General features: G+C 38.8%; 2 protein-coding genes and 1 long non-coding RNA gene across 7 annotated transcripts in view; 1 reads left to right on the plus strand and 2 right to left on the minus strand.

Moving 5' to 3' along the window:
• Positions 1 to 26,523, minus strand: part of MAP7 (microtubule associated protein 7) — a 229,222-nt gene that overhangs the window by 83,663 nt on the left and 119,036 nt on the right. The gene's annotated exons all lie outside the window — the stretch shown is intronic.
• Positions 1 to 26,523, minus strand: part of MAP3K5 (mitogen-activated protein kinase kinase kinase 5) — a 452,961-nt gene that overhangs the window by 15,243 nt on the left and 411,195 nt on the right. The gene's annotated exons all lie outside the window — the stretch shown is intronic.
• Positions 8,635 to 12,760, plus strand: LOC140522353 (uncharacterized). The gene is made up of 3 exons (XR_011973307.1): positions 8,635 to 8,962; positions 9,457 to 9,510; positions 12,266 to 12,760. It is a non-coding gene; the product is annotated as an uncharacterized lncRNA (long non-coding RNA).

A 26,523-nucleotide genomic window follows, 5' to 3' on the forward strand; every position in this document is an offset into this window, starting at 1 on the left:
CGCTAAGAAATGCTTGTTGATCAACTGACTGCTCTTTATATTGCCAGCTGGTACCAAATCCCTCTTTTGTTCTTCAGATCAAGGCCTGGTTCTATTCTTAATTATTAAGCATGGTCCTTTATCTTTAACATAATTTCCCTTAGTCATTAAATCTATAGACTATATAGGACCCCAACCTGCTAGGGGGATAAAATGCTAGAATTAGAAAGGACTAAGTTCAAATTCTGCCTTAGACACTTACTAGCTATGGGATCTTGGGTAAGTCACTTAATTTCAATTTCCTCATCTATAAAATGAAAATGGGTAGACTCAGTACCTTCAAAGATCCCTTTCTGTGCTCTCTTTCTCTCTCTCTCCCTCCCATCCTCTGTGTGTGTGTGTGTGTGTGTGTGTGTGTGTGTGTATGTATATGTTAGGTATATTTCACCCTATTTCTTGCCCTTTCAGTCAGGATTCAGACTGAGACACATTGTGAATTGTGAATAGCCTAAAAAATTGTAACATGGCATAAGGCCAACTTCAATCAAAAAAATCTATGATTGTTAAAATACTGCCTTCAAGCATTTGCTTTAACATTCCATATTTGCTGATTATTTGCCACAGCTGCTAATGAGTTTCCAAACTTACTGATATAAGTTTCATAAAGTCTGAGGAGCAAAGATCATGATAATAAACAAAGAAATGGTCAAGGGATGAGGAAGAGGAAGATGAGGAGAAGCAAAAGTCTTAGACCAGAGGTATTCAACAGGATTTTGTTGCTTGTCAAAACAGCAGCTGGTAGCTTAGCAAAGGCTAAAAGATCATCCTAGCGGCTAGGTGGCTTAGTGGATAGAACACTAGACCTGGAGTCAAGAAGACTCATATTTGTGAGTTCACATCTGGCCTCAGACACTTACTGGCTCTGTGACTCTGGAGAAGTCACTTAACCCTGTTTGCCTCAGTTTCCTCATCTGTACAATGAGCTGGAGAAAGAAATGGGAAACCACTCCAGTCTCTTTGCCAAGAAAACCCCAAATGGGATAGCAAAGAGTCAGATATGAGTGAAACAACTTAACCACAAAAACAACAAAGGTTGTCACCCTAAACATAGTTAGGGGCAGGGTTGAGACTGATGCTAATAAAGTTAGGAAACATCCCATCTATGTGTGACATTGCAATAGGAAAGCTAAAAAGTGTAGATAATATCCAAATATATTTGAACAGTGTCATTATTAAGCAGCCAACACTAGAGCTTCCTAGCCAACAATTCTGGCCTCCACCTATAAAGTCAACACATTCAGTAATCCAATAATTTAAACACTAATTGTGTACAGAATCCTGTGATCGCTAGAAAGGGAGATGTCAACTTGTGTTAAGAGATCGTCCTTGCCCTCATGGAGCTCATCAGCTAGTAGGCAGTCCCTAATAAAATTGTAAGCTGACTATATTTGGAAATATTATTTTTATTTTCAGGCTAAAAAAAACCTTATTCTCCTGGTTAACCTTATAAAAAGACTATTGTCATCAGATTCAAATATGTATGTGTATGTGTGTGTATATATATGTATGTATGTATTTAACATACATGTATATATAAATTCATTCTAGATGTCAAAATAGATTCACAGTTTCATATGTAATGATTTTATTATACTATGTCATGGAAATATTTGTTTTATTCCATAAATTAAAAATAAATAAAATTTTAAAATAAAATGAGAAGACTACTGCCAGAAAAAAATTCAAATTTAAAAAGTAAGCAGAGGGCAACAAAATTCAGACAATACCTATAAATGCAGAGAACTTCAATTACAAACATTTCAGGTGGTACAATAAAACTTTAATTTTACAGAATAATTACAGAGTGTGATAGTCTGGGCCTTTTTTTTTGGAGGGAGAGTTAGGTAGGTTGGGGATCACGGGATCACAGACATAAAATTGAAAGGGGACTTGGTCATTCAGTCCTTCCTCCACCTTTTACAGATGAGGCAATGAAATCCTCCAAAGACAAAGTTTCTTGTCCCAGATCACAAGGGAAGGAGGAGGCAGGTCAGGGACTCAAATCCAGATCCTAGCACTCTTTCCACTGTATTATAATGCCTGTATTCTAATTAGAAAATCCTTTTAAAAAGGTCATTATGAAATATATTCCTAGATCTATATAAGAGCCTAGGGCCAGAGTCTCCCACCGTGGAAGAGGTTAGGGCAGTGGGCAACTGGTGTAGACTTCTCCTGTGTAGTCTGAGTCTCCTTTGTAAGAGTAGGATATAATGCATCTATTGGGAAAGACCATATAAACATGGAATGCCTTCTTCTCCACCAGCTGGCAGTCTGGCCACCACTGGCTGGTGGCCAAAATATAAACTATAATCCCTAGCTGGTTAATTAAGTGACAACCTGCTTCTCTATTGGTTTCAGAAAAAGAGGAAAGAGTCAGGTGTGAATAGATACAGCTTTGACATCATCATCAAGTGTACTTTTAAACATACTAGCCATATAATGGCATAATGTTTAATCTTTCTCTGATAACTAAAAATCCATAAATGCCTCAGTGCCACAAATCAGAATAATTGCTAAATAGTACTGTGAACATAGAAGATGTAGAGGGATACAGAAAGTTAATGGGTCACAGGATTTAAAACTTTTCCAGTCTTAACTTCCTCCACCTCCCATTTTGCACATGACAAAGTAGAAAGACAATTTGCCTAAAATCATGCAGGAAAGAAAGTCGCAGTGGGAGGATTCAAACACAGGATCTAGGACATCAAATTCAGTGTTTTCCCCACTCTATTATGCTACTTCCCATCCCAGTCTCTCCTTCATCAAGTACAAATTAAAACATTTGTTTAAATTAAATAAATTCTGCTGCTGACTTATTTTGTGGTCATTTGTTTCTTCCACTCACAAAGCATACGCAGGGATGGAGAAATTCAATTGATTGAGTATTCTAGTTAGTTGGAGTCTGGCCTACTGGAATTTTACTGTGATTGGATTCATCCAGCCAGATCACTATGCTCATGTCAGGCCTGTCCTCTAAATCATGTAGGTTAAGAGCAATGGCTTATTTGGCTTCCCAGAATGCATTTTCTAGGTCAGAATGCCCACTAATGGATGTTTACAACAAGAAAACTTGAGAAAAAAAACCCAAAACTACTTTTGAATGTTTCTATGACCTTGTACAACTGGCATTTTGAGTTATTCAAATAAAACAAAAAATAAAGCAGAAAAATCATTGGCATGCTTCTGTAGTACAAGTTTAATTTACTATCAATGGCTCACAGACTTCCTTTTCTAAGAACTAAATTTTGTAGGATCACTTTCAATTTTTACATCAATCATCAGATTGTGTAATCAGCCCTCAGAGCTTATGTTTCTTTATTCCTTACAATTTCCTGTCCCTGATTCCTTCCCCTCTGGATAGACTCAATAACACCACAGAAGAAGCAGGTATCTGCCAGCAAATTTTTAGCTCCAAAGACCACTTCTTTCTCTTCTTCTGTCCTCCCTTTCTCTCCCTACTTTCAGTTCTCAGACCCAGTAAAACTGCAAAGCAAGAAAATTGGACTGATACATCCTTTTATTTACATGAAGGTATTTCCATCCCAGGACATCCTCAAGCTGCCTGCTAGCTTTTCAGGCCAGAGCAATGCAACATGCATGAAGGTGAAATGAGGGACAGTTGCTGACATTACTTTTTATAAATGCATTTATTTTGAATGCCAGAAAATTCTACACTGTGTGCGTATTTTTTTGGGGGGTGGTGGTGAAGAATGAGTCAATTTGTATTGGTTACAGTGAAGAATCTAAAGAACTAGATCCAATTTCCAAGGATGTTTATGTCAGGGGCACTCACTTTTCAGGAAGGGGACATTCAATTTTCAAACTTTGCCTAGCACTGGAATTTGGTCCTGGGTCTACAACTAGGGTCTCCTCTGCAGTGCCCAGCCTCTCTCCTCCCCCCTCAGCCTGCTTCTCACTCTTCCTTCTTCTGTTTGCTGATGCATTTCATTCATTCATTCATTCATTCATTCATTCATTCATTCATTCATTCATTCATTCATCCATGTATTTGTTGCACTTACCCTATTCTCTATATAAATTTATTTATCAATCTGTTGTCTTCATTCCTTCACGGAACTAGTTTCTTGCTTTTTAATTGGAAAAATGAGCCCATGTTAACAGAATAACAGAAAATATGCTGATATTGTAGCTTACACATTTTCAAAAGGGCCTTCTTGAAACAGTACCATTAATGCAAGGAATAACTCGGAAGATAAGACTGCCAGCCACCGTGGCAGACAGAATGGGAGAAGGTGGCTAACTAGTCAACCAGCACACAGAGTTAGCTTTTTAAAATGATATTTTGGGTCACCATGTTTTGACAAATATACAATGAATGATTAGTCTGGCACTGTAGCCTGGTCATCATTTTGTTAGCTTTAAAAAAAATTATTTAAAATCCTTCTTAGGAAATCTGAACTAAACTGTGCCACCATAATCTTGTTAGAAATAACAATTTGTTGCTCTGAGGATAGTTCAGATAATCTCATTGCTTGAGTGCCAAATGACAACAAATATCCTTCTCTTCAATGTGCAAAGTTCCACAAAGCTTCTAAGTCTTAGACTACTAGACCTAGAACTGGGAATATCATCTTTAAATTTTTAAACTCCCTCAAGGAGGTTTCTAGTGTAATTTCTTTGAACATCCTCTGACATTTATTCTTGAGTCAACAAACAAAAAAATCCCTGAGCCATATATATTCCATACTATAAAATCTTCATTCATTTCCTGGCTAGCTCAATACTTTATTCCATTACTGTCCTATGTGAGGTTAGAGGGCTGAAGAAAAGATACAAGCAAAACAAGCAACTTTTTGTGGTTTTCATCTTGTCTCTCCCCCTTCTCTCTTTCACCCTATTGTGTCTATGCCTCCCCATTCTTCCTGTGCATCTATCTCTCTTCCTGTTCTGTTAATCTGTGTTGTACATACACATCTTTTTCTCTGTCTTTCACTCTCCCCCATTCTATTTCCCTCTTGTTCTCTCTTATGCGCATACTTGAAGAAAATATTGGGAACCTCCACTTAAATATAAAAACTGAATTTACAAATATCTAAATGCTGCGGAAGTGAATATGCTTCTATAATCAAGATTGCCTAGTTGTCACTGATATTCCAACTTAATGGAAATTTGTCTGTTACATTTTTCCTATTACGATTATGAGGATTCACTATCCTTCCTTCCATCCCCCTCATGAAAACTGTATTTCCATCAGCTGTGAAATCCTGTCTCTCCAAGTAGGCAAAACAATCAGTTAATTCAAATAAAGGACTTATCAATTCCATCAAAATGGTTGCTCCAGTAGCTCTATGGAGGAACAGTCTTGGGTCTCAGGGGGTTTAAATCAGATGGGTCAGTGCTCTGATTTGCTCCCTTGATAATGGTGACAATGGGATCCTATGTGAAAACAGGCCAGGATCAGGTACTGGCACGGTGGCCAGAGTGTACTTTAGAACTTTTCCTTCCTCTTTAGGAGTATGTTGCAGGACTACTATCATGTTACAAATAGATTATTTAACCAAGAGAACCAGAACTGCCTTCAGTCTATGCCAATACACCCCAGACCTAGGCCCAGTGACTCCAAATTCAGTGATTTTTTCATCACACCAATAAAGTTAAAATGCCTTTGTGTGGCATCTCTGGCTTGCATAATCTAGATCCAAGTCAACTCTCTGGACTCTGGTCTTGCATAATCTAGATCCAAGTCAACTTTCTGGACTTATCCCCTTCTATTCCCCCAAATGTACCATATGTCCCAGTCAATTAGGTTACTTCCTGCTTCCTCAATATGCCTATGAATTTCCCTATGATTTATCTTCCCTTAAGCCAACTCATAAGTTTTTCTAAAATTTATTTTATTTTTAATTTATGGATTAAAACAAGCATTTCCATAACATAGGATAACTTTTAAAAAGTTTCACATGAAGCCGCAAATCTACTATGTACAACTTGTTATTCCCATAGGTCTTTTAGGCTTCCTTCCTTTTCCCATAAGCCCCAGTTATGTTTCAAGGCCCTCCCAAAACCTCCTCCTTAAAGAAAGCTTCTCTCCACTTCCCAATCATATGGATTATCTGTCCTCACAAAGTCCCACAACACATTTTTAGTACCTCTTACACAGCATGTATGTTCTAGCTATTTCCATACATATTCTGACCTATTAAAGGGTAGCTAGGTGGTAGAATGCATAGAGTGCTGAGCCTGGAATCAAGAAGACTCATCTTCCGGAGTTGAAATCCAGTCTCAGACATTTACTAGCTGTTCGACCCTGAGCAAGTCACTTAACCCTGTTTGCCCCAGTTTCCTCATCTGTAAAATGACCTGGAGAAGGATACAGCAAATTACTCCAGTATCTTTGCCAACAAAACTTCAAATGGGGTCACAAAGAGTAAGACACAACTGAAAATGACTGAAGAACTTATGAGTTCCTTGAACTGACAGGTCTTATTCATTTTTCTATGTCCATTAAAACCATGCCTGGCAATAAACTAAACTGAAGTCACATTTCCTCACTTTGGCTATGAGCTCTTTCAAGTTCAGGCACTGTTGCATATAGCTTTGGTATTCTTTCAAAGCTGAACTCAAGCTCCATCTCCTTTAAGAAGACCTTCCCAAGCTTTCCCAGCTACCATGGCCTCCTTCCTGCCAAGAATTACCTTAAAGGTGCTTTGTATATATATCTGCATATACTTCTCTCTATATGTTGTTAATCCAATAGAATAAAAAGCTCCTTGAGGGCAGGGACTATTCATTTTTGTCTTTGTATCTATAGGGCCTAGTACATTTCCTGGCACACAGAAAGTGGTCATTGTTTGTTGATTGATCACTACCCTCACTGCACTTAACATATATAACATAGTAGGCATGCAGGGTTTTGTTCATTCAAACAGCTAGCACCCCACAGAGGCAACATCACAAAAGCAGTGTTGACAGTTTCAACGAGCACAGGCATCCTGTGCTGAATGAAATTTCTGCCTCATTTGTTTCAATGAAATTTTGAAAACAGGGCAGAACAGAAGGAGAGCTTAATAATAATATGGTAGCTTGCACATTTTACGCAAAGTTCATGAACTGTGTGAGAAAACCTCCCAGTCAATCTGCTATAAATTTTTTTTTCAAGTAAACACATTTTTCTTGGAACACAATCTTACAATCTATAGGAGTGAAAAGATTTCCCAGGATCATTTACTCACCAGGAAGGAGATAGTATCTTCACAGAGAATCCTCCCCAATGGAAGCTACTGTATGCTGCAGTGAGTCTCACATGGTTTGTTCTCTACTTTGGGTAGTCATTCCCTGCCTTGGGCAGCGATTCACTGCATATTTTACTGGTTAATCTCTATAACCATCAAGACAAGCTCTCAAGAAACCCAGAAGCCTCAGGTCTAATCCTCTGTTGCTAAGTGCAAAATCACTCTCTGCTCCAATTTATCCACTGGCAAAGGGCAAAGCACCCTGCTTGTAGGAGGCCCAGAAGAATCGGAGGGTTGCTTTGAATAACATTTTGCAATGAAAAGTTGTTTGTTTGTTTGTTTTTAAATAAAAAGGCACTTTTTATCTTTGGGGAGGAGGAGTTTCTAAAGGACAAAAAGATCTCCAAGAAATCAGCTAGGAAGTGGTTCCAGCAGACTAGAAAATACAACATATATTTCTATAAGAAACAACTTGGAAAAATAAAATAATATAATATAATGCTTGGGGACAGGAAAGAAGGATAAAAATCGTCTGAATCTACAAAATTCATCTAATTTTTCCATCATCTGGATTAGCCAGACTATTCCAAACCCACAAGGGTAAAACTGTGGATTTATGTGATGGTAGAACCATGGCCCCCAGAAAAAGAGGGAAAGAAACAGAAACTAGAAGAATGAAAAGAGAAATGGAAGGTAGAGAATGAAGAGAGAAGGGGTCAAATATGTCAATATTTTGGAGGTTATTTTGCCAGCGAAGAAAGGTGAATGAAATTCAAGTCTGTCTTGTCCAGCTGAAGATCTTAATTTTAACAGACCACCATAGGAAAACAGCAAAGCCCCTATTCCAACTTGTAGTTCAAGTCCATGTGAATGAAATAAATGTGAAGCACTACAGAGAGTCCGTGGAGTATCACAGAGAACAGAGAGAATCTCAGACATTAAATTTATCTTTCTACCACTACCCCACATTCCTTCCCATTCAGAAATGGTACAAATTCTAGCTGAGTTCTCATTCATAGCAACAAGCCATTCCTTATTTAACACCTCATTACCCATGATTACTTGGTGAGAAAACAAGAATTCAATACAACCATGGGATGAAGATACTCAGTTTTTCCCTCAGCCTGCTGACTGAAACAATTCAATTCAGATCTATCCTGGCCATGTATGTGTAGGTGCTCTACTTAAGTGAGCAGCAGAAATTTGGTGACTGTAATGGAGCAGCATGGAAGCTGGAAGGAAAGCGCTGACATTTTCAGAAAGACTTTCTCAAGACCCAGGCAATGCATTCCCCCCACCCCACCCCACCGAGTCTTACTTGAAGCACATGTTCTAATTTCTCTATCTCATCACAATTCAGAAATAAAGAATTTATGACACTTTAATGGAGAAGAATGTTCAGCCAAGAGACATAGAAACGAGTTCACTGGTAAAAGAATGCCAACATGGCACCAACACATCGATTTTAAAAATAAAACTTGAAGCAATTTATAGTCAATTCAAGTCATGGGAGCCAGATTCTGCCACAGACGCCACTTCCCATCTCGAGGACTAAGTAAGGCATGAAAAACTGAGCAGTGCTTTTCTACTGAGTGCGTCTAGACATGAGGCAGCAGTTATGATCTGATCATAACTTTTTCAGGATGATTTTTTTTTCCACTATTGATTTAAACAGAGGCCAGACTGGTCCAAACAACAATAACAGCTGATATTAATATTGTGTTTTAAAGGTAAGAAGGTACTTTTCTCACAGTCTTTTGGGGCAGTTATTATTATCCTCATTTTATACATAAATAAATACTCAGATGATGGGGCTAGTCTAAGGTCTCATAGCTAGTAAGTATTGGAACCAGTATTTGAACTCTGAGAGAGGCAATGTGGTAAAACAGAAAGAGCCCCAGCTTTGGAACAAAGGACTACAGGTCCAAATTCTGCCTCTTACTATCTATGTGACCTCGAGCAACTTACTTAACCTCTAGGTGCCTCAGTTTCCTCATCTGTAATATTTTTCTCATAATATGGGAGGAAGGGGTCCAGATCTAAATCTGATCCTAGCATCTTGGGGCTATGTCAAAATGCCTTCTACTACATCTTATGGAAAAAAAAATTGTCATTGGAAATTCTCTCTCTTCAACTACCCCATGGGTGAGTATTTGTGGTTTTAAACAGCTGGGAACTGAGACACAATAAAAGACTTTGAGCTGAAATAGCTTTATTTGTTCAGATTGCTGAATTGAAATTGAATCTCCTCGGTGCTCATCAAGTCAGGATGACAAAGGTAAGTTACCCAAGAGACCTGTGACATTAGCGTTCCTGTGCATGGTTGTTTTGGGGCACTTATGTTTAGGTTATTGAAAAACAAATGCTTAAAAAAGGTTTTATATGTACATATTGAATTCAGCCTATGTGTATTTAAAACTTGACCAAATGAATATATAGTAGATATGCAACTTTTTCCAAAGAAGTTATGACCAGACCTGTTCCCATTCTTTCATGCTTTATTAAGAGGATTTAGGCTTACCTAGGCAGACCAGCTTTGGTGAAGTAGCAAGACACCCTGAGGGACAGGCAGAAGGCGGCATGGACTATGTAAATGAAATCAACACCGCCACACTACCTGCTATCTCCCCTCAGATTCTGATGGAGACAGCCCAGGACCCTGAGTCTAAGACCCTTGGTAATAGCAGTGTCCTCCCAATTCCCAGACCAGTCCCCATAGCCCCTCATCTTGTAGTGAGGAATTCTTGTAGAAAAGAGACCCATCTTCCTCATCAGCAGCAGCAATAACTGCTCACCAAGTGTCACCAACGGGCAGACAATAAAATTCTTGTCACCTCACTGTAAAATGGTTCAACATCAGAAACTGAAAAGATCTTATCAGTGGAAATGCCATTAAAGGGGCATGACTATCCCCATTGCCACTGCATCCCAAGAACCACAGGACCTTTCCATCTGACATGTAGTTGAAACCTTCTATGTATGTTGCCTCCTGATTAGAATGAGCCTCATAAAAGCTGAGATTGCCTTATTTTTTTTTTATTTTTAGCACAGCATTTTGCACATAGTAAGTAATAAATAATGTATTCATTTAAATGTTTGATCCTGATGGGGATGATTTTTTAAAAAAATTAGTTAGGAATATTTATATCTTTCTCCAGTTCATCAAATACCCTCAAAAACTTTGCAGAAATAAAGGAAAAAGGGCAGCTAGATGGTGCAGTGGATAGAGTACCAACCTCAGAGTCAAGAAGATTGGAGTTCAAACACTGCCTCAGAAATTTATTAGCTGGGAAGATCACTCAACCCTGATTGTTTCCAAAAAATTAAAATTAAAAAAATAAAGCAACAGATACTCTCTAAGCCAAAGGCCTCAAATACCAGGCACTAGAGATGGAAGTCCAATCGGAGTGATAAAACGCATTTTTCATTTATGAACCTTTGGACAGGCCAAACCTCCTGTTCCTGGAATTCACTCCCTCCTAATCTCTGACTGATAGTCTCTGGTTTCCTTTAGAACACCACCTTCCACATGGGGCCTTTCCTGATTCCCTCCTCCAAATTGTTAGTAACTTCCCCTAAACCAACAAATATACATTTGTGTGGTTGTTCAATTGTTTTTCACTGGTGTCCTACTCTTTATGACCTCATTTGGGGTTTTCTTGGCAAAGACACTGGAGTAGTTTTTGCCATTTCCTTCTGTAGCTCATTTGACAGATGAAGAAACTGAGGCAGACAGGATTAAGTGACTTCCCCCAGGTCACATAGCTAGTAAGTGTCTGAGATCAGATTTGATCTCATGAAGAGTAGTCTTTTTGATTCCAGGCTCAGCGCTCTATCCACTGAGCCACCTATATATAAGAATAAATATACATACATATATATCATATATGTATATATATATTCAGTCAGTTCTGCTGTAACTCAATATATACATTCCCAAAAAGCACAGTGCGAAGCAAAATCACAAATAAAAACCGAAATAAAGTGGGACAAAAAGCTCAAAAAGTTTATCTTACGCACGCACACACACATACACACACACAGAGGAACCTAACAAAAATGGTGGCACTATTTTATAGATGTGAAATGGTTAAGAAATACATAAATATTACAATAAATAATAGTAACCTCCGCAGCCCAGGCCTGCTGCTTAGCCTACGCCTCCATTCCCATGGCCTGGCCTGGTACAATCTCCCATGAGTTAGATAGGCTCAAAACTCTGAAGGGTCCGGCAGAAGGCATGATGGCAGTGATAGTAGTGGTAGTTTGGACCAGCTCTCATCTCCCAAAGCATCAGAAAATATACAATACCAAATACAGTATGTGAATACAATATATAATATATGTGTACATATATATACAATACACTAATATTATACCTACACTACATATATTATACATATATATACACACATACACACATAATATACAATACAGTACTGCATCAGAAGATATACAATAAACATGACATTTTGCCTTGACAAAGACCTGAAGTTTACTGGGGGGCGGGGCACATTAGGAGGGCTCCAGCTCGTGGGTTCTTGTGAACAGATGAAGTGTTCTGAGTTCTCTTCTGGTTTCTCTCTGAAGAAACTGAATGGAAGTCAGATCAAAATTTGAGTTCTGCTCAAAATTCCCTAATGTATCAAATGAGTTGGAACAAATTCACATTTCAAAATATGAGTTATAGCAGAATACATATATGCATGCTTGTATGTATACATAGCTACATATACTATTTCTCCCCAACAGAATGTAAGTTTTTTGAAGGCAGCAGCTTATTTCATTTTGGTCTCTGTATCCCTAACACCTATCACAGCATGACAGCGCTAGTCACACAGTAGGTACTTAGGACATGCTTGTTGAATGGATTATAACACTATAAAATACCCATAATGACTTTACTTGTTAAAATTCTTCGCTTACCTGCTGGCAACATGTGGCTAGATGCCAAAACCAAGTAAGTATAAAGACAGGGTACTGCATAAACAATAGGATAAAAAAAGAAATGCTCTTATTTTTTTTTCCCACAGCTGCTGAAACTAGCCTCCTAATCCCTGCGTACCCTGAACTGACCCTATCTTTTCACATTCAGCCAAAGAAGGAGGCAGCCTGGTGTCACTTCCCCAGAGATTGGTCAATGTTAGTCTTGCACGGAAGACAGAAGAGTAAGATACCACTGTATGCTGCTCTGGGAATACTTTAAAAATCATATCCAGCAGCATGTAAAATCTTTGTAGCAGCAAGGCTGGGCACTTCTATTCAACATTGCTGGCTTCATTTCCTCCCTCTGTACCTCAGGATTTAGCAAGTCTCTGAATAAAAACAATAAAAATACACAATACCTGGGAAAATGCATGTAGGCACAGAAAACTCCTGAAATGTCACTGAAAGCCAGAAAAGGTGCCCAACAAGTTTTTTATGGGGAGGGTTATGAGTGGAGGAGGAGACACCACCATATATGTCCTTTTCTTGAATTGTTTTATGTGCTAATTCTACTATGGGCATAAGTACTGAACCAGTGATTTAATTGGTATAGGGAACTTGTAAAGAAACTTCCTTTGCCAATGTGGATCACCACCTTCAATGTAAGTTAAGAGTTTTAGAGAATTACTTAGAAGTTACCTGACACTCACACAGTCAGGATATATCAAAGATGAGACCTGAACCCAGGTTTTTCCTGGTTTCTGGACCAGCTTACTATTCAGTATGTCCCTATAAATGCAGAGGATGTAGCATGGTGGAAAAAGTGTGCATTCTGAAGTCAGAAGGTCTGGGTTCAAAACACTCCTCTAATGCTTATTGCCTGTGTGACCTTGGGCAGGTCACTTAAGCTGTGGGCCTTCTTGCCTACAAAATCAAGGAGTTGAACTGATGGTCGCTTAAGACCATCCCTTTCAGTTCTAGCTCTGTAAGCCTATGAGATATGAAAATAATTTATAATCCCCCTTGCCCTCCTATAATCATATCTACTCTAAAAACACAAGAGCAAAATCTACCTTAGATAAAATAGAAGGTCTCATTCTACTGAAGTGTCAGAATTTCTGCAACAACTACTGGGTAATCATTCTTTCATCTATTTTTTTTCTAGCCCTAGAAGAAGTCCACATTCGAAGTTGCAAATTCCTCCTGACGCTCAAAATTGCCAGGTGTTAACATCTACTTTTAATTTAATACTACAAAAAAGGGTAGCTTTTCTAGGTAAAACTCCAACATCCACTAGCCAGATGGCAGAGCTATAAATAGGAAACTTCTGCCTTTTCCACATGCACAAATTTAAACCACATTAAAAGCAAAGACCTTTCCTCTCAAACTACATTTCTTAGTGTAAGTCATGACAAACTTACATCTTGGGAATTTAGCAGCAATCACAAGGTTACACTCTGCACTGTTATTCTTGCCCTCAGACATGCTATTTGAATGTCTCCAACTCAGCAAAGTATAGGACAAAGTACTAGATAATATTTTTTTTCCAAGAGTATTTAAGCATGTTAATGTTTTCCAGAGACTCTGGAGGAGGGAGACATTACAGAGTTGATAGTTAACTCATTAAACTTCAGCAGCTGGTTCATCAGCATTTGTTAAATGAAAGAGGACTCACTGAAGATATTGAAAGGACAATTTAAATGATGGAACTCGAATTTATGCTTAATTTTACAAGGTCCTTGGTTCAATTAATTTAGATGCCTCAACTGTGAAGAAAGAGGTTGGTTGTTACTTTTAACACCATTAAAAAAAGAATTAGACACTTCCCATCAACAGGCAAAGACAAGTCAGAATTTTTTGAAGGGAAAGATTACTGGTGTTCTGAATATGGCTGCACTTCAAACTAAAATGAATGAAAAATACAATGATGTGAGGGAAAATGCACAGGCTTGGCAAATAAGCCCAAGTAGACTCAAATTTAAATATTACTTGGGGAAAGAGAATTAATTAAATGTGAGTTTTATCTTACAAGAAATAGGCAACTCTTTATTTTAATCTGCAGATTAAGACAATCCTATATGCTTGTAAAGTATTGACTGGAAATCTGTATGCATAATCACATCTTTTTTTTGAAGGGAGGCGGGGAAACCCTGTTAAATGTTCAACCTTTAAATACTCAGAACTCAATGGGAATTGGTGGCAGGCAAATATGACCTGTGCAGGGTCAAGATGGCACCGAAACACTTCATTTATAAAGGCAAGTTTGCACTCAGTTTTTTCACCTGCAGATACTTGCAAACTGTTGGAGTTACCTATGCCCTTTGGTCTCTACTGTCTTTACATTTATGATCCTGTGATCTCATTCACTGTTCCTTATATGCAATATAATTATTTCTATCCCCAGACCTCTTTGTGTAAGCTATGATTCTGTTACCAGACTACACCTTCTCAGTACAATCATGGTCTTAATTACATTTATGTAGTGCTTAAGGTCTGTAAAATGCTTTATATATATTATCTCATTTGACCCTCCCAAGAACTCTATGAGGTAGGTGCTATTATTATCATCCCCATTTTAGAAGTGGGAAAACTGAGTCACAGAGAGGTTAAGTGACTTCCTTAGGGTCACAGCTAAGGCTAAGTGTCAGAGGCAGGATGTGAACTCAGGTTTTCTTGAATCCAAGACCAGCATTCTCTCTACTGGGCCAGGTAGCTGCCTTATCCTCGTCATTTTTTCTGTCCATCCAATTTGGCATCGTTCAAGGCTCAGCTCCAATTCAACAATTCCTCCAAGTTAAGTCAATAAGCATTGATGAAGCACATACTCCATGAGCACACTCCCAGTTACTCTACCCCCCCAGCTCTAACTCTCTCCTTTCTATTCCTATTGCCTTTAGAATCTATACCATGCTAGTCAATGCTTGATCCAGTTCACAAGTCTTGAGGATAAGCTCCCTAAAATCGAGACCATGTGTTATGTTGGTCTTCTAGGATACAGGAATAGCACTGAGCTAAAGGAGAAGTAGGAACCCTCTAAATACTTAATGACTGATGAATGGGAATTAAGGGCTTGTATTACAAGCTCTTCTGCGAGCCATTTACCTTCCCAAGCCTCCCTTATCTGTAAAATGAGGGGGTTAGCTTTGATGGCCCCTGGGGTCCTTTCCAGCTCTAAATCTACGATGCTATGATCTTCATCACGGTCTGGGATTTTAGCTCCAGGCCCAGAATGTCTGCTGTCTTCATCATGACTCACACTAACACTTTCATTATATCAATTACTGGCAAACTGATATGAGATGCTTCCCCTAACTGGTTCCTTGAAAACAGATGAGAAGGAACATGGCCAGCAAGGGCGACTAGTTTCATAGGAACGATGTCAATGTAAGCAGGCTAATGCTGGGAGGATTTCCTTAATGCACCAGAGCTTAAGTGCCACTTTGCATCATCACTAACCACCCAATCTGCATCGAAGCTCTGGACCAAACAACATTATAACAGTGTTTTATGCTATCCAAGTAGGTATGGTCGTAATGCAGCAATGTGGTGGCACAATACTTTCAGGGGCACTCAGCATCTATTTCCCTCCCTGTTTACTGTAGTTGATTGAACTGCCAGAAAGGCCAGCTGAGGCATTTTTGTTTTCCTTGTTGGTACTGAGTCATTTTCAGTCTCATCTGACTCTTTGTGACCCCCATTTGGGGCTTTCTTGGTAACGATAATGGAGTAGTTTGCCATTTCCAGCTCATTTCACAGATAGGGAAACTGAGGCAGAGTGAAGTGACTTGCCTGCAATGACACTGCTATTAAGTGTCTGAGGCTAGATTTGAACACATGAAAATGAATCCTCCTGACTCCAGGCCTGGGACTCTATCTATTGTGCCACATAGCATATTTCCTTTGAAGATCTGCAATGCAGAACGATGAGATTGTCCATGAACATGGATGAGAAAGAAAAGTTGTAGTCTGCCCATTAACAGGCAAATAGCTCATAGGTGTTCTCAGACCAACAGAACCAAACAATTAAGGATAGTTAGACCACAGGATTATAGATTACAGCTGGAAAGCACTTTAGAGTTTATCTGGTCCAATATCCTCATTTTACAGATAATGGGCCCATGGTCACACATGTGTTGGCACCAGAATTCAAACCTGGGTATCACTACTCTAAATTTAGAGCAGTAGTCTTTCCATTGTGTCATTGTGTCCTTCCACTAACTTAAGAACTGGGCTAAAATGACATTAAAATACATCCCGGGGATTTATTTCCTTAACCAAAAACTCATTAAAAATTATTTGTTATAATCAGATAGAGCATGACTAAGTTCTTGCTATGTGCCAGGCACTGTGTTAAGCATGAGGGATACAAGATACAAATGCAAACAAGCCAGTCCCTGCCCTCAGGGTGCTTATGTTACACAATTCAGCTATAACTCATGTTTTGCAAATGCAAATTTGGTCCAACACAACTGATTTGTTAGGGACCATTTTGATGGTCCCTAACTGTATGTCTTTTGGTGCAACAGAAGTTGAGAGCAGAGAAGGGCTGGTCCAAGACTCCCTCACTCCACCCTAGGTGTTGGGCAACAGGGGCAAAGGCAGAGCAGCAGCTCAAGGCCACTATTTATTGTAGTATTTATGTATATTTAACATGCGTAAAACTGTGCTATCTTTTAAAAAGTTCCTATCCCTATTTTTTTATGTCCCTAATGAAGTTTTTGAGTGCTGTGCCATTAATCCATTCCCTCATAAGCAATATGTTTATTGTTGCCTGGTTCTGCATAGTGCTATGCACTACTGGGAACATGGACATCTGTAAATCACGTTAAAGCAAAATTGCCTTAACTGGGGACTGGGGAATATAACACCTAATGGTATGGTGGAAAAGGAGGAGGATGGCTCCATGATAAGGTCAAGATTAAATCTAGGGGTCAAGTCAAAGAATCTCCTGATTTCCTTTTTTCTGCCAGTGATGCCATTATTTTTGCAGTCATCCAGGTTTGAATTCTAGGCATAATTACTGAGTCACTCATCTCCCTCCCTCCCCAAGAGCCATGGAGTTTCCTTTGTAATTTATCTCATACTTGTCCTTTTCTTTCCATTACCATCATCCTGATATGTTATATTTATTGGTGGTCCTCAACTACCCATGCCTGAATAGCTTCCTAACAAGCATCCCTGCTCCTCGCATTCCCACTATATTCTACACTGCCATTGGATTCAACATCCTAAAACTTTTTCTTTCATCACATAAACCCTTCAGTGGATCTTATACCCTACAGGGTAAAGTCCAAAGTCTTCAGCTAGATGTTTAAAGTTCCTCCATATTTATCTCCCTTCCAACTTCACCTTTCTTACTGCTCCTTCAAATGAATCTTCTACTCCATGTGAAGCTCTCCAGGGGTAGAGAAGATAAGAGAAGTCTGCAAAGAGGGATCTCTTGGGGGCTGGGCAGTTGTTAGGTGGAAAGGGGATGAGAAGTAATACCATGAAAGTAAGGATAAGTATTGGTTGAAAATCACAGAGGCAAAAGTGAAGGAAGGTGGCAACAACATACAAAAGCAACCAAAACAATGAATGAAGTCAATTTGATAATCTAGAAAAATTTGTAGATTGAGAGGTGGTCTGGGTTCAAATCTCTGCTCTGATACATGCTGCCTACATAACATTGTCTAAGTCACACAGCCTCTCAAATAGCAACTCTTTAAGACCCAAGTTGCAGAGGTACCAAGCCACATTAGTAAGGGGAATTTCCTCATCCAGGACTTCCTTACATTAACAGAAGCACAGTTCTGGTTCTTACCCTTACCCCTAAGATTATGTAAAATGAGATACTTATTTTCCTCGACTGGAAATATTTGAAGCATTGATAATCAATCAATAAGCAACTATTTATTAAGTGCCCACTCTACACTGGGCACTCAGCTAATTCTGGTGATAAAGAGATAAAAATGAAATAGCCCCTGTCTCCAAGGACTTTCCATTCTAATGAGGGAATATAATATGTATATTTACAATCAAATAAAAAAAAGTAAATACAAGGTGATTTGGGGGAGGGAGCAGCACTAGCAACTGGAAGATCAAGAAAAAGCAAGCACACCTAAGTTCCAACAATGAGTCAGATGTCACAGTGCTACAATAATCTGAAGTATTATGATTCATTCCAGAAGCAAAATAAAATGTAGTGTGCAGGTAACCCCATGTAAAGAACAACGCTGAACCTGAATTCAGAACCTGACTCTGTGTCTCTGGGCAAGTCACTTAAATTCTCTCAGTTTCAACTTCCTGAACTGTAAAATGAGAGGACTTGGACTCCCCTCAGTTGTTCACCCATTTTTCAGTCATGTCCGACTCTTTGTGATCCCATTTGGGGTTTTCTTGGCAAAGATACTGGAGTGGTTTGTCACTTCCTTCTCGGGCTCATTTCACAGATGAGGAAACTGAGACAAACAAGGTAAAGAGTCTTGTCCAAGGTCACACAGTAAGTGTCTAAGGCTAGAATGGTTTGTCATTTCCTTCTCCAGCACATTTGACAGATGAGGAAACTGAGGCAAACAGGGTTAATTGACTTGCCCAGGGTCACACAGCTTGCATGTGTCTGAGGTCAGATTTTAACTCAGGAAGATGATTCTTCCTGACTCTATCACCTCTAAGTCTATGGCCCTAAGATAATTCAAGTAGTGGGAGATCATTAATAACTAAGATATCAAGAAAGGTTTCCCACAGAAGGCAGCATCTGACCTGAGTCTTGAAGGATACCAGAGACACTAAGAGATGGAGGAAGAAGCAAATTACAGCCTTCTAGGTACAGAGCACAGTTTATATTTCTTTTAAATAACTACATGAGTTTGCAGTTACACTCACAATGTAACCATTTGTGCCATCTCCACTATGACCCTACTTCATCTCTTGTGCCCCCCAAACCCCTGCTTTTGCTCCTCTAACCTAAAGTGAAATAGGCTCTCACTTCCAAGGGAAGAAGAACCAGAAAGAGACATCAGACCTCTGCAATGTGGTGTAACAAAAAGACAAAGACTGGGGGGATGATCTTCACGACACTACCCTGTTGGGACAGAACGAGAAGCTTAAAAATCTGGGTTTGTTTCATATTGATGAATCCATTTCTCCCTCCCCCTCTGACTTCATAGCCAAATCTGCATCAGCTCCAAGCTGTTGTTTCTGCCAGCTCTGATGGGGAAGCGTCATGGGCTGGGTGGGAATGGAATTGCTTCTCTGGTAAATTTCTCTGCAGAGGAAACAGAAATAACCCAGAGAAAAGGGAGAAAGAGCAGTGAATAAGGACTTCCCAGCTCTCTAGCTCCACCTTATTCCTTTATTCCCTGGGGAATAGATTTGGAACTTGAAGGGAACTTCAAGGTTATTTAATCCAAACCCATTCATTTTATATATGAGAAAACTGAGGACCAGGAAGGTTAACTACTGCCCAAAGCAACACAGAAATTAACAATAGTAATAATAACACGTAAAATTACTGCTTACTATGTGCCAGGCACTGCGCCAAGTCTTTTAAAATAATCATCTTAGTCGATATCCTCAACAATCCTGGAAGGTACAAGCTGTTATTATCATCCCCATTTTACAGACAAGGAAACTGAGGCAAACGGAAAGTGACTTGCCCCAGGTCACACAGCTATTAAATGTCTGAGGTCAGATTTGAATTTAGATCTTCCCGACTCCAGGCCCAGTGCTTTATCCACTGCACTAGCTAGTTATTCCAGTAAGCAGTAAGAGCCAAGATTCAAGCCCACTAGAGATATCATACAAATTCATGCTATCTAATCTCAACTGGGCCACTACTGCATACCATTCTTTGTACACACAAATGCATTCATTTTCTATTGCCTTTATGCCAAATTCCTTAACACTATGATTTCAAATTTTTTCTCAAATCCCCTAAATTCAACTCCTATGCCCTTATTCTTGTCTTTGACTTTACTAAGGTATGAGGCCATCCAAATCAAGCTCCCCTCCTCTTAATCTCCCACCATCCTTCCCTCTAGACTCAAAGGAAGAGCCAATTCTCTTCCTTTCTCAAGATAACTGCCCCTATGAGTACCCTGGATCCTATCAATCTATCATCAGAAAAGCAAACACTTACTTAGTGTCTACCACATGTCAAGCACTCTGCTAGGTCTGGGAGATACAAAGGCAAAACTGAAACAGTCCTTTCCCTCAAAGATCTTACAGTCTATCACAAGGAGTCATGTATAAATTTAGGTCCACAGATAATAAATTCAAGTTATTGTTGGGGGGAGGGGGGAGACCCTAGCACCTGTAAAGAGGATGGGATAGAGAATGGTCTCATGAAGAAGATAACCATTACTGTCATTGTTGCTTGTTCTTTGTTTTGAAGAGGGTTGATGTCTTGATGATAACTTGTGTTTAACCAAGAATTCTATCTACCTGGCTATGAGTGAATTTAGAAAAAAAAAAGGATTTTATTTCACATCATTTCAGACAGGTGACTTGGCCTTTAAGCCCTTGTGAAGGAGAGATAGGCACAAGCACATTTTAAGCTAGTTACAAAAGCCCTTTATAATTCATTCAGATTCGAATTTCGTGCCTTGAACCCCATTGGCCAGCATTCCAAGGTTCACTAAATCCCACCCCTTGATTACATCTTCTCATTTCCACATTTCAATCCCCCCTCTCATATACTTTACTCTTTATAGTTTTAGTCTATTTGTCTGCATCAGATAACATGAGAGAGGAATTTTCAATTGCTAAGGGAATTGACAAAAGCTATGAGTTTAAAGATACCCAGGATATTAATGATAAAAGTCTCATTATCTGAAACCTAGTCTGGGTTTATGGACCTCATCCTCCTCATCATTTGTGAATGAGACCTGACCTGGCAGTCCTTTTGATATATAGAAAGGAGTCTTTTCAGAACAATGAACAGTAGTAGGTATGCTGATTTTCAGGCATCAGCACCCCCACTGTCTTCTACAAGCAGTTTTTATCTCTGACATTAGATATCAGTATGAATTATAATTTGTTTTTACATAATTTCTGTGGAAACAAAACTCAATCATACCTTATACCTGTGAGTTGAGGGTTTGAGGAAGTAAGGGATTCTGAGGACAAGTGAGAAGAGAGTGCATTCTCCTCTCTAGTCTTCTCTGTGATCTTACATCATCACTAACTCTCTTATTTTTCATATCTCCCTCTTTAAAGGCTCAGCTTAAAAACAGGTTCTAGTCTCAGTTTAAAGAGACAGAAATCACTCTGGATGTGCTGGCCCTGCCGAGGATCTCCTCCCAACCTCTCCTCACACTCTAATGCCTTGGTCTTTTCCTCTGTCCTACATCTGGGCCAAGGGGTGGTGTTGAATACCTCACAGCTAAAAGTATGGGGGCTAAGAGTTCAATAGTTTTTCTCTCCATTAAATCGGAAGGCAGTGAAAAGGAAAAGCAAGAGGAGTTTAAAATGCAACAGCTACCAGGAAGGACTGAAAGGGCTCAGCCATTTGCTAATTCTTCCTATAAGAACCTCCCACATCATAGCAGCAATTAGGCCTTCTAAGATTTTTAACTTGGATCTTTTGAAATATAGGCAGCCTCAGGACCATAGTTACCTAGTCACTGAGGGTGTAAAGATAAAAGAAAAATGACAAGTTTATCTGTGATCCTACCTCTAAGTCATTGTTGTTGTATTTTTTCCTCCAGAAAGTCAACTCAGTGTTAAAGAACAAAATCAAGACCAAAAAGCCCCAAAACTTTAAAAAGATAGAGACAAGCTTCTCTTGACCCTATTATTTGCTAGGTTATCATCCATTTTCTCTCTTTTCCTGTACTCACTCCTAGAAAGGGCAGTCTACATTGGCTGCCTTAACTATTTCACCACCCATTTCTCAATCACTTATGATTTAGCATCTAAACCTGCTACTGAAACAGCTCTCTCTTTTTTAAAAGAAACTTATAAAAAAAAATAAATGAAATTTATGTATTTAAAATTTATGGGATAAAACAAACATTTCCATAACATAGCATAATAATAAAGATGCGCATGAAACTGCCAATCTATTAGGTACAATTTGCTATTCCTTTTAAATACATGATAAAGTTATCATGCAAATTCCTTTTTTCTTTTTTTCTCCAACCTCTAGAGATGGCTACCACCTACCAAACTCTTTTTATGAAAGAAATATTCTATTGATACCTAAACCTGGAAGAAGAAAAACAGAGAAAGAAAATTATAAACCAATTTCATTAATCAATAGGATGTAAAAATCCTGAATAAAATACTACTACTACTATAAAGATTATACATTATGACCAAGTAGGTTTTACATCAGAAATGCAGGGATGTTAACATAAGGAAAATTATTAACATAACTGATTACATCAATAATAATAATTTTAAAAATCATATGAAATAGCTCTTTCCAAGGCCACTAATAAACTTATCATTAAATCCAGTGACTTTTCAAATACTTGACTCTTATGGACCTATCCTGGTCTGTTTCTTCTTAGCCTTTAAGTGTAATTGTAGCCCAAGACAGTGCCCTTGGCACTCTCCTCTATCTACATACTATCTTATGGTGATCTCATTAACTCCCAAGGCTTCAATTATTACCTCTTTAGTCAGATGACTCACAGAATCATAGGCCTAGAGCTGGCAGGGACCTCAGGGGCCATTTAGTCATAGGATTATAGATTTAAACTGGCAGGGATCTCAGAGACCATGTAGTCTAACCCCCTCATTTTATAGATGAGGAAAGTGAGGTCCTGGCCAAAATCACACAACTAACCACTGTCAGAGGTAGGCTTTGGGCCCAGGCCCTTTGATTCCAGAGAGAAGGGCAAGGAATTGTGATTCATTCTCTATATGCAGAAAATAATATCATGGTTCTAGAACTGGCAGGAAGTTAAGAGGCCATCTGGTCAAACCCCTTATTTTACAAATGAGGAAACTAAATTCTGGAGGGGCTAAACTACTTTCCCAAGATCACACAGGTAGAGCCAGAATGGGTACCCAGATCCTCCGAATACATCAATGCTTGGTTTTTTTTTTTGCACTATACCAGGCATCACAACAAATTGGAATCTATGCAGGGATGACTCCCTGTCTATATCAGATTCTAATGTTTTCTCTATCAAAATAAATGTCTGAATTAAGAGCAAATCAACCAGATAGGTTCATAGCCGTAACAAAGAACCTAGTAGCAGGCTGAGGGTAAGGGAAGGGACTTAGATCACTTGGAATTTCTCTTATGGACTAAAGGAAAATAACCTCTTTTAGAGGTCTGTCCTCTGACCTTTTAGCCAGGCTTGACTTTTGATAGGAGCTGACCTTTCTCCCTGATTGTATCATGCTCAGGACGTCACCGGACAAAGGATCTCAATAGTGGGACCTCTCAAAGACCAGACTACAGAGAGCAAACCAAGACTAGACAAAACATTGGAGAGGAGCTCTGAATGAAAAACAGCTGAGACAAGTACAACAGTTTTTATTGGGTTGTGCCAACTCTCAAGGAAGGACAAAGGATACTGTGTTGCAGGCATCACAAACCTGGCAAATGGTGTGAGGGTCAGATGAGAAGGCTCTTCTGATGGCACTGGGAGTTTACATAAACTATCCCTAATGATTATCAACTCAGTGTAGATGGGAACTCCTTCCTAACAAAGGGTTTTGTAAGCAAAAAATCAAAAAGATGTTTTGTCCAATATAAAATACATAGAAATAAATTAGAATCTGGAAAGGACTTTGAAAGCCACTGAATCCAACTGGCTCATTTTTCAGATGAGGAAAATGAGGCACAGAGAGGTTAAGTAATTTTCCCTGGGTCACACAACTAGCAAGTGTCTGAAGAGGGACTTGAACTCAGATGCTCTTGACTTGAAGTTGTGCAGGGCAGCCACTAGAGCAGGCTGTCTCTCAGTTTTGCTGCAGTTTCTAGTTACAATGCTCAGCTCCCTTCCAAACCTTTCCACAGTTACTGTGAAATCAGGGAAAACCACAGCAAGAAAGTTGAGACAGATCCAAACACAGGAAAATAAATTAGGAACTCATCTAATCCTTTTAGGTTCTTTTGGGGGCATGTTTTCCTCTACTGGATACATCAGTTCTGTCTATCCTTTGTCCTTATGTCTTGTGCTCCTATATTTTGATATATCACCATCACAGGTCAATTGTTCTGTCTACTCTCCTCCAAAATGACTTCTTTCAACCAGGCACATTTTTTGAAAAACGATTTCAAGGGTTCTAGGCAAAGCACAAAGCTCTCCAATGTGCATATAAGATGGTTTGAAGTTGATGATCAGTGTGTACACTTATACAAATTAAGGCTACTCATACAGATTTCTAATTGAGCTACATCCAGCACTGGTGTGAGGATTAAATAAGGTTTACAAGAAGGCAATTTGCTTAGTGGATAGGGAGCTGACCTCGGAATCAAGAAGCCCTGGTCAAGTGACTTAATCTCTCTGTTCCCCAGACAACCTTCTAAGGAGGGCTGTGAGTTTCAGAGCAGGTGAAGTTCAACACTGGAAAAGAAGTTCCTAAATGGGAACTCCCCATACCAATAAAACCACAAGTTCCACTGAATTTTTTTAATTCACAAATTGCTTTATGAATGTATTACTTGTAAGCACTTAGTAATTATAAATTTCTTATCACTAATTCCTTAATGCAACTGTCAGGTTCTACTTTTCCAAAATTATCAGTGATTAGAATTATTATTCAAAGTAACATTAGAGCTCCTGGCAAAAAAAACCAGTGCAGAATAGGTGCAGCCTGGGATTTAAAGCAATGGCATGTTAATATTTTGCTTCACATCAGGGGTTCTTAGACTTTTTGTATCAAGGGCCCCTTCTAAGAATATTTATAAATGCAGAAAATAAAATACATAAAATTACCATGGAAACCAATTTACATTGAAATACAGCTACCATCTTTTTTTAAGTTCATGAGATACAGGTTAAAAACCCTCACTTTAGAGCAACATTGAAACCTGCTTTTTAGAAAGGAAATATATGGGACAAGAAATCAAAGTAAGGTTAGTAACCATTAAGAGATCAGGCCAGCTGAGAAAGTGTTCTACTAATTTGCTTTATAAAACTTCTACATAATTCACAATAGTTTCAACTATTGCCTAACAAGTTACCAAAAATTTAAAAAGTGTCAAATCAACCAGATGTGCCCATTTTATTTTAATTAAAACAAACAATATTCCCTAAATGAGAATGTGCGTGAAAGTGGGGTGGGGTGGGGGATTACTGCCAAAGTATATAAAATCACCATGGCTCGGTAAGATACACAAAGCGTGAAGGTTTTTCCTCCTGGAGGACAAAACTCAGTATAGAATAACCTAGGTTAGTATCCGGATTGCCTTAATATAATAGCTATTCATTTAAAAGACTACAATAGAGGTCTTAGACAAACAAATGTGTACAAAAGAGAAGGATTAGGCGGGCACCCCAGAGTACTGCTACAAATTAGTTGAGAAGGAAGTTTGTTTTATAATGGTTTAGTACAAGTAGTCATTTCGGTTCTTAAAAGAACACACCTTAGACATAACTATTCATAAACTCTCCTGCCAATTAGCTTAAGAACAGCCACAGAATTTTCCCCAGGAAAGATTTTCTGTCAGACTGCACTCAGCTTTGTAACACACGTTCCAGAGGCAAGGTCGTGGTAACCACTTTTACCTGGCATGGAGTTCCATTTGTCTTTTTTGTAAAAGATGCCCTTTATCATCCGATAATATGGCATACCAGCACTTCACGTGACTTGGGGCAATAACTCTGGGAGGAGCACTCATGAAAGGCATCTTCTTGCCAAATTTTATGCAACTACAAATCAGAGTTCTGGGGGAAGAAACACACATTTCCTGACCCACCGACCATCACCTCAACACTGAAGGATCTCAGTCAATAAAACAATTACACATGGAAAAAAACAGAGACATTTCAGTCATTAAGAAAAGGTATATCAAAAGAGGAGACGTTATAACCACACAGAACTGACCACAATGACCTATACCAGCAGTGCACAATCTCTTCAAGCATAAACATCCCTTTCACAAGATAGTAGTTGTCCTATTACTAGTGAGACTAAAAACACACAATGATAACAAGCTAATATGAATTCAATTGACCCTTATCACTATTTGTATTTATTATTATTTGTATTTCATTGGTACAAAGCATCTATTTGTTGCTGTTGTTGAGTTGTTTTAGTTACATCTGAGTCTCTGTGACCCCATCTAAGATACTGGAGTGGCTTGCCATTTCCACACGCCAATATTCATAATGGAGGTAGGATTTGAACCTAGGGTTTCCTGACTGCAAGTAATGCTCTATCTATTCTGACACAAAGTCTTCCCTAAAACAAATATGTA

This window comes from Notamacropus eugenii, chromosome 2 (assembly GCF_028372415.1).
Source record: "Notamacropus eugenii isolate mMacEug1 chromosome 2, mMacEug1.pri_v2, whole genome shotgun sequence".
Lineage (NCBI taxonomy): Eukaryota > Metazoa > Chordata > Mammalia > Diprotodontia > Macropodidae > Notamacropus > Notamacropus eugenii.